Source organism: Varroa jacobsoni, unplaced genomic scaffold (assembly GCF_002532875.2).
Source record: "Varroa jacobsoni isolate VJ856 unplaced genomic scaffold, vjacob_1.0 scaffold_335, whole genome shotgun sequence".
NCBI lineage: Eukaryota > Metazoa > Arthropoda > Arachnida > Mesostigmata > Varroidae > Varroa > Varroa jacobsoni.
In genome coordinates, this window is record NW_019213237.1 from 16,307 (window position 1) to 31,913 (window position 15,607).

At 40.5% G+C, this 15,607-nt stretch overlaps 1 protein-coding gene and 1 long non-coding RNA gene across 4 annotated transcripts in view; one reads left to right on the plus strand and one right to left on the minus strand.

Annotated features, from left to right (window-relative positions):
- Positions 1-6,542: 6,542 nt before the first annotated feature.
- Positions 6,543-15,607, plus strand: part of LOC111259464 (glutamate receptor ionotropic, NMDA 2B) — a 65,757-nt gene continuing 56,692 nt past the window's right edge. For all 3 annotated transcript variants that reach the window (XR_015310596.1, XM_086967914.1, XM_086967915.1), the window contains exon 1: positions 6,543-10,087. The gene's annotated coding sequence lies outside the window, so the exon portion shown is untranslated. The remainder of the gene's footprint in view (positions 10,088-15,607) is intronic.
- Positions 6,774-15,540, minus strand: LOC147753631 (uncharacterized). Its single transcript, XR_015310597.1, has 2 exons — positions 15,327-15,540; positions 6,774-11,936 (listed from the first exon to the last, which is right to left on the minus strand). It is a non-coding gene; the product is annotated as an uncharacterized LOC147753631 (long non-coding RNA).

Genomic DNA, 15,607 nt, shown 5'->3' on the forward strand with positions numbered 1-15,607 from the left:
TCGGTTTCTTTTACCTTTGTTCTGTCATGCCTGTTATAACTGGAACCTTGGCGATGCTCGTGCTGGCGAACGAGCTTGGAAATTTCATTAAGCACTCGCAGTAAACTCGTAGCAGGGAACAAGCGTAAGGCTTAACAGAGAGACCTCGCCCTTGTACTACAACGCAGCTAGTATGGCCCTCAGCCGCAGCTATTCTAACCGCTGTTACTATCTTTGCTCTAATAGTGAATACCGGCGATGCGGTAAGACGGAACTAAACTGGGATGCAACTCACGACTTAAGCGAGGGGACAGACGATTTGAGAACGCAAAGTTTCCCACTTCCACTCATAGCCTTCTAAGTCACGGTCATAGCACTGTGGAATAGGACAGCGACGAGTGGGGCACGCAGCCCGCAAACAAAAAGAAGTATCCGTAACCGCAGCAGCAGCGATCCCTCTGATATCGTCAGCCACCTTCAATTCTTCCTTTAATAGAAGTAGTTAATAGAATAGTTCTTTCCTAAACTATGTACGTTTGCGCTTTAGTACGCATTGATATAAAGTAGTCTTTATGTTTCTGTGAATTTGTATATTTTGGTGTTGTCCGTCTATATATCTCAAGTCAGTCTTATGGCTCCTCGTTATATATATATATATAGAACAGCTTTTCATCTTCCTAAATCGCTAATCTTATGTCTAGAAGTGCTTTCCTTTTCACTTCAAAACGTCACCGCTATGTAAGATTATACTGCCTTTTATGCGGAATTCATCTATAATTTTTGAGTCATCATATATTCAGAGAATTTACTTAAAACACAAACTTCCTATGGCATCCCAAAAAAAGACACTTCGGGGAGGCGCCCCAAGATATCTGGTCTATCCCCGTACTGAATCAAGCATATCTGAGAGAAACAGAGACCTCTTTTACTTTCTGTGTCTAACACCTATCAATAACTTCCTTTAGGGTTACATATTTACAAGGTTAACCCGAACAGGCCGAACAAGAAGGCCAACTAGAGGCTATTTTGTGTGACGAAGGAGGTCAAAATTCAGGCAAAAAAAAATTTTAAAAAAGCAGCATAAAACCAAAATTAAATCAATTTCAATCTGTTCGCTATCATAATTCAATTATCTGAGTACATTGGAATATTTTTTATATACTATGCATGGCCCGGTAGAGATTTCGACGCTAAAGCTCACTTGCGGGTGTACGATACACAGTTTGCTTTTTTGTAATGTTTATACGCATACAATGAACCCTAGTGTTTATCTAGAATTTGTGCTCCTTTAAGGCCTCTACCTTCAGTATCTTAGAAAACATAGTGATAAGGAAAATAACGATCGCTTCTAGAAAGCGATTGTTGTTTATCGACTGCAATACGATATAGAGAGCTTTCGAGTTTAGCTTTTTTTATATCCAGGATCGATATTACAGGCAGAGACCATTCAATCATCTGAGGTGCAAATAGGTATACCAATAATTACGTTTTTACATATCTTTGCTCATCCTTGGCATTCACTAAACTAAGTTTGGACACTTTTATTTTATATATATATATATTTTTTTTTTTTTATAGATATCTTTATAATATTATATATTTATATTACTTAGCTGGATTAAACGTTTCAAATAGTTAAAACACTTTGCACCAGCTAACACCACCACTAAACACCAGCTAAAAACAATCAGCTTTCTATGCACTAGACGAATCCAATTTCATTATTATTATAATTTACATTAACAAAAACAAAATTGAACATTGATTGAAAGCTACTATCGAAGAAAATAATGCCTGATTACAAAGTGGGATGGCCGAAGACGGTTCAAGATTCTCTCAGCATTGTTTCTCTCAAAGGTAGATTACCTCATCAGGATTCAGTGTGGATGTGTTACATGGTCGCACGTACTTGTGTTCCTCACTTCCGACTGAATTCGTTAGCAATAACTATTAAACATAGGCTCTGTACGTCAGGACACGGTACGACATTGAATCGAGTTGAAGCGTTATAAAGATAAAAGGAGTATCTAATGAACTACATATTCCAACGTACAATTCCAACGTCAGCTAGCTATAAAGTCACAACACCTGCTTGGGCCAAAACAGGTCGTCTCGCAGCTAACTAGGACGTATCTAAGCAATTGTGCGGACATCTAGCTCAATGGCATTCGCACCGTGAATAATTAAGCATTTATAAGAAATGCCGAAACATATTAATTTTTCTAAGACCCTTTGAAGTACTTAATCTCCGCTGCTCGTTTTCAGAGATGTTTCCTATATCAACAGGAGAAGAACTCTACCTTTTCAATAACGCGGAAATGTATCCATTGAGGTTTCCATTATGAAATTTAATGCCGAAGAATGTTCAAAGGATTCGAAAATATACATAACGTATGGCTTAATTTTATAAGCTACTGATTCGGTGACAAGAATATTCTTGAAAGGATTAAAATCTATCTATCTTCGACGTTTTTGAAATTGCTTCTAGCTTAGCTTCGGTTCGTTATGCCCTTACAATTTTGGTCTCTAATATTTCTTTGTTAGCCCCTCTGTGACAGGGCTCGCCTCCAACGTATCTACGTACATTTTCCTTGAAAGGTACGTGTTATCTATACTTTCCAAATATATTAGTTATAAGCAACAATATTCTCCAAAGAAGCAGCACTGTTTTAGTAAAGTGATAACTGGCCAACATAGAAGAATTAGGGAGCATCGATTCGTTCAGCGTGCGATTCGCTGACTCGTCCAAACGTCAAACTTTCTCACTAATAAGCTATTCGTTTTACGAGAATAGGCGAACATAGTACAAGTTGGTTTATTTTGGACCTTATTTTACCCGATCCACGAGCATATATCATAGGTTACATTTTCCTAGTCTGTAAGTTACTGCTATCAATAGTGGGAGCAACGTTGCCACCCGCTTCCTCCTTCAGGTTTTTTTCTATCCTGATGTCTCTCGGCAAGTCGCGAGGCTAACATGCGACGGTTCTTGGCTTTGTCATTTAGTACCTTGAACTTGCACGACCTAGAGAGATTCTGCGGCTAGATATTAGGCCTTCGTTTCACGCTTGGAGCGATACCGCATGACTTTCTTGGAAGACGCCAAATAAAGCGGCATTTTTGACAGCAATGGTAGAAAAGAGCCGAAATCTGACTGGATTCACTCTTGGGCGAAATATCCACTGAACCCGGTAGTCACGCTTCGGTAAGGAACATTATTGCCATATGCGCTTTCTTGCTGTGCCCTGTGCCTTCCGATCTGTGCCCCTTATTAAGCTCGAATACGAAGAGACTGCCGGGCTCTTAGGGATAGTGGAACAACAATCAACTACTGATGATCGATTTTGCTTTAGTAGAATTTTTTTTTGTCGAAATAGCATATGAAACAACTGTGATAAGCCATCTATATGTAACGATAGTTGTTAACACAAGAAACACTTAGCAGACTAGACTGTTTATTTTAGACTGTTAAAATTTATTATAGTCATCAAAGGGATCGTCTGAGGTCAACAGGCAGCCAATGAAGTTTAATAGTGTGGATTTGTGTATACAAGAAAGTGGTGGTATGAAAATAATTTCGGCTGTTAGTCACGTTACCCTATTGAGAATTACCTTATTGCTGCCATAAATATGTTAAGAAAATAGCCAACCAAAGCTCGCGGCTGGTAATAAGCTGTTACTAATATTTCCTACCTAATCGCCCCTATTACCGATAAAATTTTAGAGATTAGCTTGTGAGCTTTCGCCACTTGGCTATCCGTACTCACAAGCCCATGAATGTATCGACCATACGTCTATATAACACAGTTGCTGAACGCACACATGCTCATTAAACCAATTGCGTCAAAGCAGACGAACAGCGATCTAGCTTTGCGTCTGCTCCCCTTACCTTTGTGCGTAACCACCGTGTCAAACCGCATAAGCAGACACTAATTTTTCAATTATAAAAATATCTTTTCCGTCACCTGCCCTTCATGAACCTTTCGGTACTGCGCTTCAGTCTCTTTTGTCGGCTTTCTCGCTGCAGCCCTTATCTCTTTTAAGGTAACCAGCAGTGTTTATATGTCATTGTTTTCAAGAGGTGAACCTGGCAAGGTACGATTTGCAAGTACCTGTTGACTGGTGGGTTTGTTGGCTGTATACTGTTGGTGGTTGGGGTTTCTCTTCATCCTGCCCCTCGCCAGCTCCAAATTTCCTGCTTCTTTGCGGCTACTATTCATGTTACTTGTTCTCTTTTTCCTTTTCTTTTCCCTACCGGCCTTTTTCTGTCTTCCAAGCGCCTCCAATTCCCCTGACCTTGTCCCTGATCGACCCGGATCTCACCTGTGTACATATAGGTGGTCGTTTCGTGCACCGTCGTGTTTGCCCACCTGTCCCCATCTGCTTTTCCTCTCTACCATTCCCTTTCTGCAACCTTGTATGTCTCTTCCCTGGTAGAAGAAGCACCCCATGCCTTACTTTAACAGTTGTTAGAACATATTCATCATAGCTAGTCTTAGGTGTTTTCTGAGTGAGCTAGTGCGTTCTACAAACTCTTCTCGCCCGCTACTCGGCAGCGACCGCCGCCCCTTAGTACACCAACTAACTCTAGCCAGACCGTTAAGCCATTCTTGCCGCAAGAGCTAAAAGAAGAAGATAAAATAAAGGAGACAGAACCTGCCAGCCGATTTGCCGATTCGATTCAGCTGCGTCCGGACAGCACGAGAATATCTGGATTTTCAGCAAGCTCCCACACATTTTCTTCCACTGGTGCGGACGCTTGTCGTCTCGGTTCCCTTCAGCTCACCCCAACTCCAGTTTTTCGCTGCCCTTTTTTCGCTTGTCAACACAGCAGCGGCAGCATCAATGAACGTACATCGCGTACGCTGCATGACACTGCTGTCGCGGACTGAAGCTGGCCGGGCAACCCACAAATGAGATCTATTGTAATGCAGAAATCGACAATCGAGGCAAATAGAAAGGCAATCGAATAAACGAACGCTTACATCGATAGTATCGGGTGAACGAGTTTCGAGTACCGCTAGGTAGGCACTTCCGTATGTAATGTAAGCCCGTTGCTGTTGGGCCTACTTTGAATGATTTTTGAATTGTGTTTGCTTGCCGTTGTCCTGTCTTCGTGTTTACGTGCGCGTTCGTATCCGGTCCTGGCAAAAGGACGCCGAAACCAAGTGCGTGCGCTTTTGATACGCGAAGCGGAGATGTGTGTGAAATGCCAGCAATATACGTTCATGATGATTCAGCACACATCGGCAGGAAAGGAGTGGCGACGACAAAAGCTGTACTTTGGCAAACAACGACTAATGTTCCGATTCAGGACATGGTGCAGTTCTGTTTCCTAGGCCCATAGACATGAAAGGAAATCCTGTTGGAGTAGATCTATTCATGAAACGCTTTGAGGCGAAAGGAAGAGCTATATCGGTAAAAAAAATTCACTATTAATTAACAAAAAATCTCTGTGTTAAATTTAGGTTGCAAAGTTGAGATATAAGAAAAGTTATTAAAAGTTTATAAATGTTCAGTTATAATTACTTTTTAATCTTGTTTTATTCTGCCAATTAAAGCAACGGATACTTTTCTCTATTCGTAGTCTTTGATCTTTTTTCTCTATTTTAGCTTCTATTTATTACGTATCGTGGCTATCGGTACTGCTGTGTATAAATACCCAAATATGAAAAAATAAACACAATACGATGCAAGACGCATATTGTTAAATTTGTCTACAAAATGCTTCCATTCACTCGTCTTAGTTAACTATTCGAAACTAAGTTATGTTTTTTCTCCTACTGCCAATAAAAGCTTGCAATGCACTTTCAGCAATTACCATGAAAGATAGTTACGTCGCTCGATGGTGCCTACAACGGGAACCTAATCGTTAAGATTGTATCTGTCTCTGTCACTCGGAAATAACTGAAAAAAAAAAAAGTTGTTGCTACGCTAGGAGAAAATTCTGCTAAAGATAGTGGGTAAATACTTGAGTGCTTTGAAATTGCCACAGATAGAAAACGCGAACACGCGCTTTCAAGTGAATTACGTTGAGGTTAAGTCCTTGATTTTGCGATTTTCGTTCTTTTGTTTCTTTCGAATACTTCGAACTTTCGAATACTTGAGTTTTCTGAGATCAGTAGAATGAGGATCAAACTAGCAACACTGTATAACTACACGCTTAGTTTGCTTAGCTCTTCTATAGGCTAAGCAAATGGGCATCCTTTTAACCCTCGTCCCAACGATTTCGTTGAAGCACTTCGGCTTTTTTCCTATTATCTGTCACTAGCGTTAACGTCGTGCTTGAAGTGATGGTTTTTTTAGCAGTGCACCCATAGGTGTGATCATTGACAACGCCCAAAAACACTCTTCTATAATGTTTATAATACGTTAATAATTATATGTTAATAAGCAAATAACTGTAAGTTGTGACCTTCTTGATACGCGCAGTGAGTGATTATGCGTCTCAGCATTTATCACCTCACGAACGTACCCAGTACATTGTTCCTAAAAAAGAGCACACACACACACACACATTTCTATCAGTACGCAACGTACGATATATAAAAAAAATGGTAAAATTGTATTTTAATTTCCAGTTTTATAGCTAATACTTATTCAACACATTGTCATCTGCTTGGTTACTGTTATATTTGGTTACTGACATCATTTGGTAGACGAAACTGATAGGATTGCTAGCCATTCCTCAGGCTATATTGCAAACAGTCATAGATCTGAGTGCATGTTTATATGAGTAAAACAGATGTTATGATTTTAGATTTTGCTCATATTTACACTACAAGCGACCCTGATTTGTTTTTTTTTTTTTTTTATTATAATTTTCATTATACTATTAAGATGTTTAGTTACTACTGAGGCAACTTAGGATTTAGCTTCCGACTAAAAATGCCTAAGTGACCCTGAATTGTTCCGCATCGAGCAAGATTCAAGTAAAACCGCTAGATACTATGTGATATTAGAGCTGCTTCTCAGTTTGTATCGATGGTAACTTATAACAATAATGGAAGGGTCACAAAGACCGCCTAAAATGAGTAAAGTTCCAGAAGATTTTTACGAAGCCGTCATTTTGCCTATGGCGAAAGATTGAGGTGTATGTACATGAACAGACATTTTCGGCGACAGATAAGCAAGTGATCGGACGTTTCGCTATAGTACAACACGACACGTGCAGACGTATTATTTAGTGTTTGCAATTTATGATGGGCTATAACACGGTGCGAAAAGGAAGGGACGGTTCTTACATATATTCATACGCACATAAGATGGCAACGACGGCATATCCTGGGGAAGCCGACGCCTTTCTCGATGCTGTTTCCCGCTCCTTTCAGTGAACTTAAATGCAACTGCGAAAAATAATGTTTTATTGACAAATAGTAGGACGCAAGATGAGAAAAGTCTGAACTGTTTCGTAGTGCTTCTCACAGAAAGTCTAGAGAAGTAGGTAATTGTCATTTTTAGAGGAGATCTTGCTGTTGTTTAACATGCAAGCGTTGTTGCGGTATATCCGCTGCGTTCCATTTCTGTACTATTATTATAGCTCTTTAAAGGAATTGCACTTCTGTATATAGAAAAAGATCATTTTTAAATTCAATTAGGTCACAGTTTCAGTCACTGTCTTAGATTGTGTCATTATATACCGTCTGCAGTTTAAGAAGGGTCTGTTTCTTCCAATGGAGCTAACGCATTCAGTGCAGATTTATTTACTGTATTCTTTCTATGCGCACTACTCGCCGTTCTCAGTTTCAAATAACCGTATATATGCCGATGGGCGTCTTTCTACTGATAGCTAAAATCACATAATGAGACAAACTTACATATATCTGTTGCCGCTGCCGTTACTGCCAAAGCCACCCCCTCTGTTTCTATCAGACGTTCATCGTCTCCGAAGTTCTTGCAGATCCCACATCTACGGCTGCACCAGGGCATTCGTGCCCACCACCCCGCTTTCACTAGCATTACCTACAGCAGCAGCAGCAGCAGCAGCACCACGCTTTTTACGCGCGTTCTGCCAGAGATCGTATTATTAGCGCCTGTTGTTGCTGCTGCTGCTGCTGTGTTCAGAAAAACAATTGGAGTGTTCCCCTTTCCCTTTCATTGATGGGAACATCTCTTTCCTTTTTGTCGGTTATCCCTCTCCCATTTCCCGTCCAATGTTCTAGAGGAGGGCCATTGGCGATCGCCGTGGTTCGAGTTCTGCGGGCGGTTTCATAACAGCCTAGCACGCGTGGTGGCTACCCCCGCTATCATAGTCATTGCATTGCTGACAGTAGCGAAACGCAGCGATGCTCGCTGACCAAAAGGACTCTAAACCGTCATCGGAGTAGTAAAAGGAAACGGAGAATCAGCCAACGAGAAAGAGGCGCTTGCAATTATAAGCTAGATCTCCATGGCAGCTTCGTTTCAAAGTGGTCGTGGCGGTGTTGTGATGATGTTCTACATCGGTAGGTCGTAATTCGCAGTTAATCGTAACGGGTCGTTTGACGATGCCGACAAGTAGCTGGATCAAGCGATGGGACCTGTGGACGACAAAATACTCTAGGCACAGCGCCGTTCCTTACTGTATTATTAACAGTGCTCAGAAACAAGATAAAATAAGGCAAGAGGGGTAAATTTGCGCCAACCAACCTTGCCGCTACAACTGCGTAGATACTGGCGTAACGAGAAATACTGTGAAGTGCAACGTCCTCCTCTGCTGACGAAAAGAGCCTGGAGACGTGAAAAGCCTGCGGCCGTTATTTCCAATTGGTTTAGGTCGTCGCAGATGTTTACAAGTGATACCGTAATCTAGTCGGTATAGGCGAATGTTGCTAGAATTCGCTATTAGAAGAGACAGCCTGATTGGCGGCTCGTATCGTGGGCGATGAAAAACAAATGACGATCACTCCGATACGTTGACGTACGTAACGAAACAGCGAGACGTGAGAAAAACATTAGCTACGAAAATTGTTTATGCAACAGTAGATGCAGTACAAGGAAGGATAAAGGAGCCGCGTAAAAGTGGGAAAAGTATTGCGGAGAAATCGTGATAAATTTTAGCTAGCTCATTGATTTGTGTTTAGTAACAACAGTTGTATAGACGAAAGTATGGACCCAACGACAAGTCGAAGTGTTAGCTGATGTTACTATGAGATTAAGTGCGCACCCGTTATTAAAAATCACTTGTACTTAATAGACAATTACATGATGAAAAGCAACGATCATAATTAAATTAGATTCAATCGTTACTCGTAGACAAATTTATATTGGTGACGACTGCGAGCGACAATAAGGCATTAACACGAAATTTTTCATTCGAGAAATTCGTGTTTTATTGGACAACTAATTGTCTACTACAAACTATTGTCTCATAACGCTAGTCGTTGATAACTGCTTTGCTTACGCCTAAATTGACGCTAAAAACAAAATGGTCAATGAAAAAGTAGTTTTACATCGTATTTGTATCAGTCATTTACTTTTCGCTCTGTGCTGTGACTGGACTCTCTTGTTCTGAATTCAAAAAGCTCTAAGTGGTGCTACGTCACCGGTGCGTACGTCCGCCGGAAATGTTCGTGGCGCTCAAAGTGTTGCTGATGCTCGGGACAGAGATCCTGGACGTGCGGATAGTGCGCGAACACTCTGCTCACTTACGCCTTGGTATCTTGTAGAGTGTTATACATTTCGTGCTGGATAATAATGATTGACAATTACAACCAAAGATGCCAGCTCACGTCATAGCCGTTATTTGTACTCGAAAAAAACGAACCCTTCTATCGATCGAATCAGATCAAGCGCGCGTTGCTAAACGTGAGTGCGACATCAACCAGTTATCGCTAGCGTGCTCTTCATTCCGTTGAGTGTCGCGTCGATTTCATGCAACAGGGCAGAAGTGCTGCTCGTGGCTGTTCGTACCATGAGAAAGACTGTAGACTAAAGAGGGAAACGAATAGAGAGAAACACAGTGTAGGTACGTTTGCGATGCGTTGCCTCTCAGAACGTCTCGGCGTATTTCGTGAACTAACTTTGAACGATGACTCACACAGCCACTTCCTCTACACCAAGCGTTTTTTTCAGGACTTGATCTATAACCCTCTACAGGAACAGCGGCCACAACAGGAACCTATAGGTGGTAAGACGGAAAGAGTTCTTTTAGGTCCATGCTTGTGTGCGGTTTAATTTCATAGGGGAATGGCAAACAGGGATGACAATTGAACTGAACCTCGATGATTGCGCGATGCTATGCTATTATGGGTCATTTATGGCACTAGAGCTTCTTTCGAGCCTGATGCTTTCAGTGGTCAGTTTCTCGTACCTTGCCCCGACAGCATTCGGCGTGACTCATCGTTTAGTTGCACGGCTTTGTCAGCCCTGTTATACATCGCAATTGAAAAAGGTACTTTAGATAGGCTTTTGTGTAAATGTCACAGTAGTTTCTGTTTTATCCTATTGGTTTTCGTTTGCCGTCATCGAAGACAAATGGTCACCAAATCGCTATAAGCGTAGCCACAATAAGCCGTCGCACTACAGCTGCCCCCAACATAAACGACGACGACGACGACAGAAGCAGCTGCATCAACAAAAAGCATGTGGTTTCCATTATTTGTGGGCCACTTGTATTTAACAACCTTAGTCAGAGGCGATGTAGAAAGTTTCCATTACGATTTCGACAGTATCTAGACCTCTAAATTCTATACTAATGCAAAGTTTCTCACGGTACCCCGTCTCATTCCACTTCTATTTTTGCTGCAAAAGCTTTACCCTGTTGGTTTCTACACACACATACGCATGAAAGCTGTTGAGAGTGAATCCATCGCATGAAGTGACAGCTTCATACACTTTTACTATCGACATCAAACAATCTGGTGAAGTCTCATACTGCCCAGGAGTCGACTCAAAAAAGAAAACGACTTTGTGGCTATCTCCAAGCATATATATACTGAGGAGCCACAATATACTGAGGAGTGCTCATTCTCCGCTTGTTTAATTAATCTAGATGCCAAACGTCGGAGACGCGATATAAAATATAGGAAAAAGAAAACCTTGCTGACACACACAAACGCCTGACGAGAATCGAGATCCTATGGTTCAAGATAACGAAAACACACGAGTGGAATATCTTAGGGAACTGTCAAAAATACAGGTACAAGCAGGGACTCCGTACAGCTGTAATGATAACTTATCGCGAATAATCTGTGTAAAAGGATTGGCAACAGCGACGTTGTTGAAGTAACGGTTGTTTCGATACATGGCAGAAAATCTAGTTAGTTCTCCTTTATGTCGTCAAAAGGAAACATACATCGATGTATTGAAGATTATGGTAGCAGACGATGCGGGCTACATTTATTGATTCGAGTGACAATAAAATTGTCTGGCTAAAGAGGTGCTGCGAAGCCTTGCAGACGCGATATATCGCCCTACGGTATTTACGGTAACGAAACAACAGTAAGTCGATATAAGGCGCTACTTCGTTTAAAGCTTAACATACATCTAACTCAAATGAGTCTCTAATTTCTAAAAAAGGAAACCTAATCTGTGCTGTTTCTCACTGTATAATAGTTATTACTGTTTTTTTGTGCCACCGATATTGCCCCATATTATGGGGCAATTACTCGAACATTCCTTAAGAAAGGCGTTTCGACAATGCATTAAAAGTCTCAGCAGAAAAGGCTGTATTCAACGATAACGTTAACTCTAGAAAGGTGTTTTAAGAAGAGCGTTAAAAACGCTTCGCATATATAGAGGCAAGAGTGACAGTTCGCGTCAACGTCATACTTAAGATTCTCTCAGCCCATCCAATATCGTTTAACATTGGCTTCGTTTAAATGTTTTTTTTATCGATTGTTACATATATTAGATTTCTGATCTACGACGAGATTGTCGGCAAGCAGAAAAATAAGATCTCGGATCGGCATTTGTTTTATCCGTCGAAAACACAACGTACGGTACACTGTAGCCTCGGAGCCCTAAGCTTGACTAACCTGCAAGGCGAAAGAAAGAATAGATAGTTGCAAGACGTACTGTTTATTTAGTAGCGTTTTCTTGACTCTATGCTAAGTGACTCAGGTATATAAGGTCGGTAGGGTGTTCGTAGACCAACCGACAGGATTAGGAACAGTGCTTCTGTCATTTAGAAAAAAAAAAAAGGTAAACCGACGGTCTAGAGGCTTTACGGTTTTTAATTATCATGAACGGGCCGTTTCTATTGCTAATTATTAGCTAGGTGAAAGGTAATGTAATTAACAACAGTTTAGATTGTAAAAATTACATATTTAGCATGTGAAATGAAACCGTACCGGCAGTCACATGGAAGAGTCTAATATGAAGAGGGTTCTAAAAGATGGAGATTTATAAGTGAGCTACCTAAAATAAATACTATATATAAAATAGAATGTGGTGCAAAAACCCTTTGGAGGTTTTATTAGAAAGATAAAATTTCGCATGACTTTGGTGTTAATTTTATTCGTAAACTCCTAGTCGGTCGCTATAGTAAAGTGCACATAGGAAACAAGACCTAACGTCTCAGTATCATGTTTCCGTGATATGATTAATGAAAAACTCAGCACAATGATTATGACTCGAAGGACAGTCATGGATATCCCTTTACTTCTAAGGCTAAACACCCAGCAAAGCATCCTCCTTGATTGACGACACCGACAAAGCAGAAGTAACAATATAACTTTTTCATATCAACCATCTGACGGACGGTATATGTAAAAGCCATGTTAGATATATATATATATATATGAGTAGAAATTCTTACAACAGCTTAAATAGAACACCCAAATTAGACCTTCATATTAATGCCACACGATTTAACAATATTTAAAGGCACGTTAACGTACAAGCGTATACATATATGTAAACATTACGGTTAGTTTACATTTTTATTAGCGTCTACGCAAGCGTTACATAGCGTCGCTGCGGACAATGGCGTTTAAACTCAAGCTTAGTCTGCAGCGGACCATGTAAAATAGTTCACATAGGAGAATGTCCTCTGGAAAGCGTCAAAATTTATTTATCTTCAAGCTGCAGAGTCACCATATTACCCCAGTTCTACCGTGAAATTTACCATGTCTGTAGCTACGGTAAACTAGACCAAGAGACCTCTAACTCATACAAGATACATCAACAAAATTTTTACATTTTAGTTCGCGAAGGACCCTAATGCTCAGGAAGGATGAGCATAATTCGAGAACTGCTTTGAAAGCCTCTTCTAATTTTTTGCAACGAAAATTGTAGCAGTGAAATGCATTTTTATACTGTATTCTCACTGAAGGGCCCATACAGCGGCTCAGAAAGCTTGCAAACGATTTCTGAGTGAATCGGGCAGTTTAGTCATCGTGTGACAGATCAGGCTAATGATATTTTGCGCTCGATCTAAAAGGCCACCATGTGCCGAGTTTTCGATGGCCAACATGATTGTGACACATCAGTTCCACCATGTTCTGTAATCTGCCTGATAATACATTCGAAAAATGTCAGGGAAATTTTTGGAGGACGAGCACCTTTTTCGCATAGAGACAGACTTATCATGACACAGTGACTTGGTGAGATCCTTCCAAAAAGATCAGTTTTTCGCCAAATTAGTTTCAATCATTTTTTGTTTTCTATATTTATGAGGTTTCCATCTTAATACACACACATTTAAAATAATACGTGATACGCGTGTTCATATTTATTTAGAGATAATGTCTTTCATCTCAACGCTCATGGTATTCTATTTATATCGATGCCGTGGACAGTACAAGCAGAAGTTTCTATGCCTTGACTTACGAAAAAAGAGAAAACTGAGAGATTAAGTAAAAGTACTTGGACCTGTTGGTACCGCAACTGATTGCTGCCTCTCTTACCTAGGCTCTAATATCTTCCTGTTGTCTGGTCTTCCTGCGCAGAGATGCAAACGGGGGCGCAGTGTTTAGCGCCGCCGCTTTACGAACCCACATCATAAATAATTCACCAATTTTAAACTGAGGCAACAGCGGTCGCCGCTTCAGCAGCTACAGCGCCAACTCGACGTTTATGTACATTGACGTCGTGTTCTGTAGGACCAGGAACAGACTATCTATTCACCGTTCAGACCAGACGTGTAGGATCTTCTTTTCGTTGCTAGGAAATCGCTCGGCAATTTAAACATTTGTCATCGCTGAGTCTGCCACGGATAACGCTTATCGGGAAAATGACCGTTGATCGCTCCGCTTGGAGAAACGAACTCTTGACAAACACAGAACGTTGCAATATACTAGAATTTCGCTATTAAATCTATAATTCTCAGCAAGCCAATGGCGCTCGAATGGCTCCAATATGATTATAAACAATATCTCATATTATCTATATTTTCTCCATCGATAATTGACAGATCAATACTAGGTCTTTGATGTGGTACGAACAATGTCCAAAAGAAGTTCAGGAGTGTGTTTAATTTGTTTTTGTACACTTCTCTATCTGCATGAAACCTAATCCGAAGGAAGTTTAATATCAGTTACGTCTATTGGAAAGACGAGTCTTTGTTACTGTTCTGGTCAGAGTCGTCATTAATATAACAACGAGTATCAGACATACGAAGTCCACAACAATTGTTTAGTTGATTTCCGACAGGTGTCAAAAGATTGCGTGCCTATTTTGAACTTTTTTTCCGTCTGTGACGGTAATCAAGCATGGCACGTAGGCTACCCGCTATACACATGAACTTTTCACGCAGTAGACAATACGTTTCTCTTTATTACGTACAAATAAAAGCCGCGCAGTACCTGTTCACTTCTACTGCGAATATATATATATATATATTAAAGAAGTGGTAATGCCGTTAACAAATAACAAAGCGGGCCTTTTCCATGTAGGTATAGTATTCTTAATAACCTGGCATAATATCTATACGGATGAAATTACCAACTCTTTTTTTAAACATTACATTTATTATCAGAAACTCTACAGTATCACACGGTTTAAGTCAATGCGGTGTACGATAGAAAAAGCCTCGTACAAAAGGAGAAATCAGCGTTTACGGAAGTAAGGTTCTAAAACTGAAGGATTTTATCGGGTCTGCTCCATATCTAGTATCCGTAACATCTATCTACGGGTATAAAATATGACCTAAGTTACGCGTTTTCATGCCAAAAGTGCGAAGAACAGAAGCCGGCAATAATTCTATAGCTATATTTCATGTAGCTGTAGAATTTCTTATCGTAGGTTATTTTAAAAATATGAACATGTTCTTTAAGAAGTTATAGTGATAATGGTTTTTGCAAGGCGTGATTAGAAGTTAGTTTTTCGTGCAGCGATCCGCCCCATTGTATCGGGAAGTTAAATAAGTAAGATTATAATGGATACGAACATGGAACCGATTGCATCTATTTACGTTCGACACTCACCGCATCGAGGTACGCGCGTGGATAGCTAAATGCGCCAGTCAGAACTAATAGCGTAAAGTTTATTAGCTAACACTCTACTGTCATTGCAAGCAAAAGGAAACTTTCCACTGTAGACTACCTCTTACGATGTCAATTGTTTTGTTCGCAGTTACCAACATAGACAGTAGAGTGTAGAAACTTATTTCCTCTAGAAAGACGACCTGTTGACGACGACACCGACATGTTACGTTTAACGCACTGCCTATTCAAGAAAGCAGGGTGTTATTTCAAGAACTGAGTTT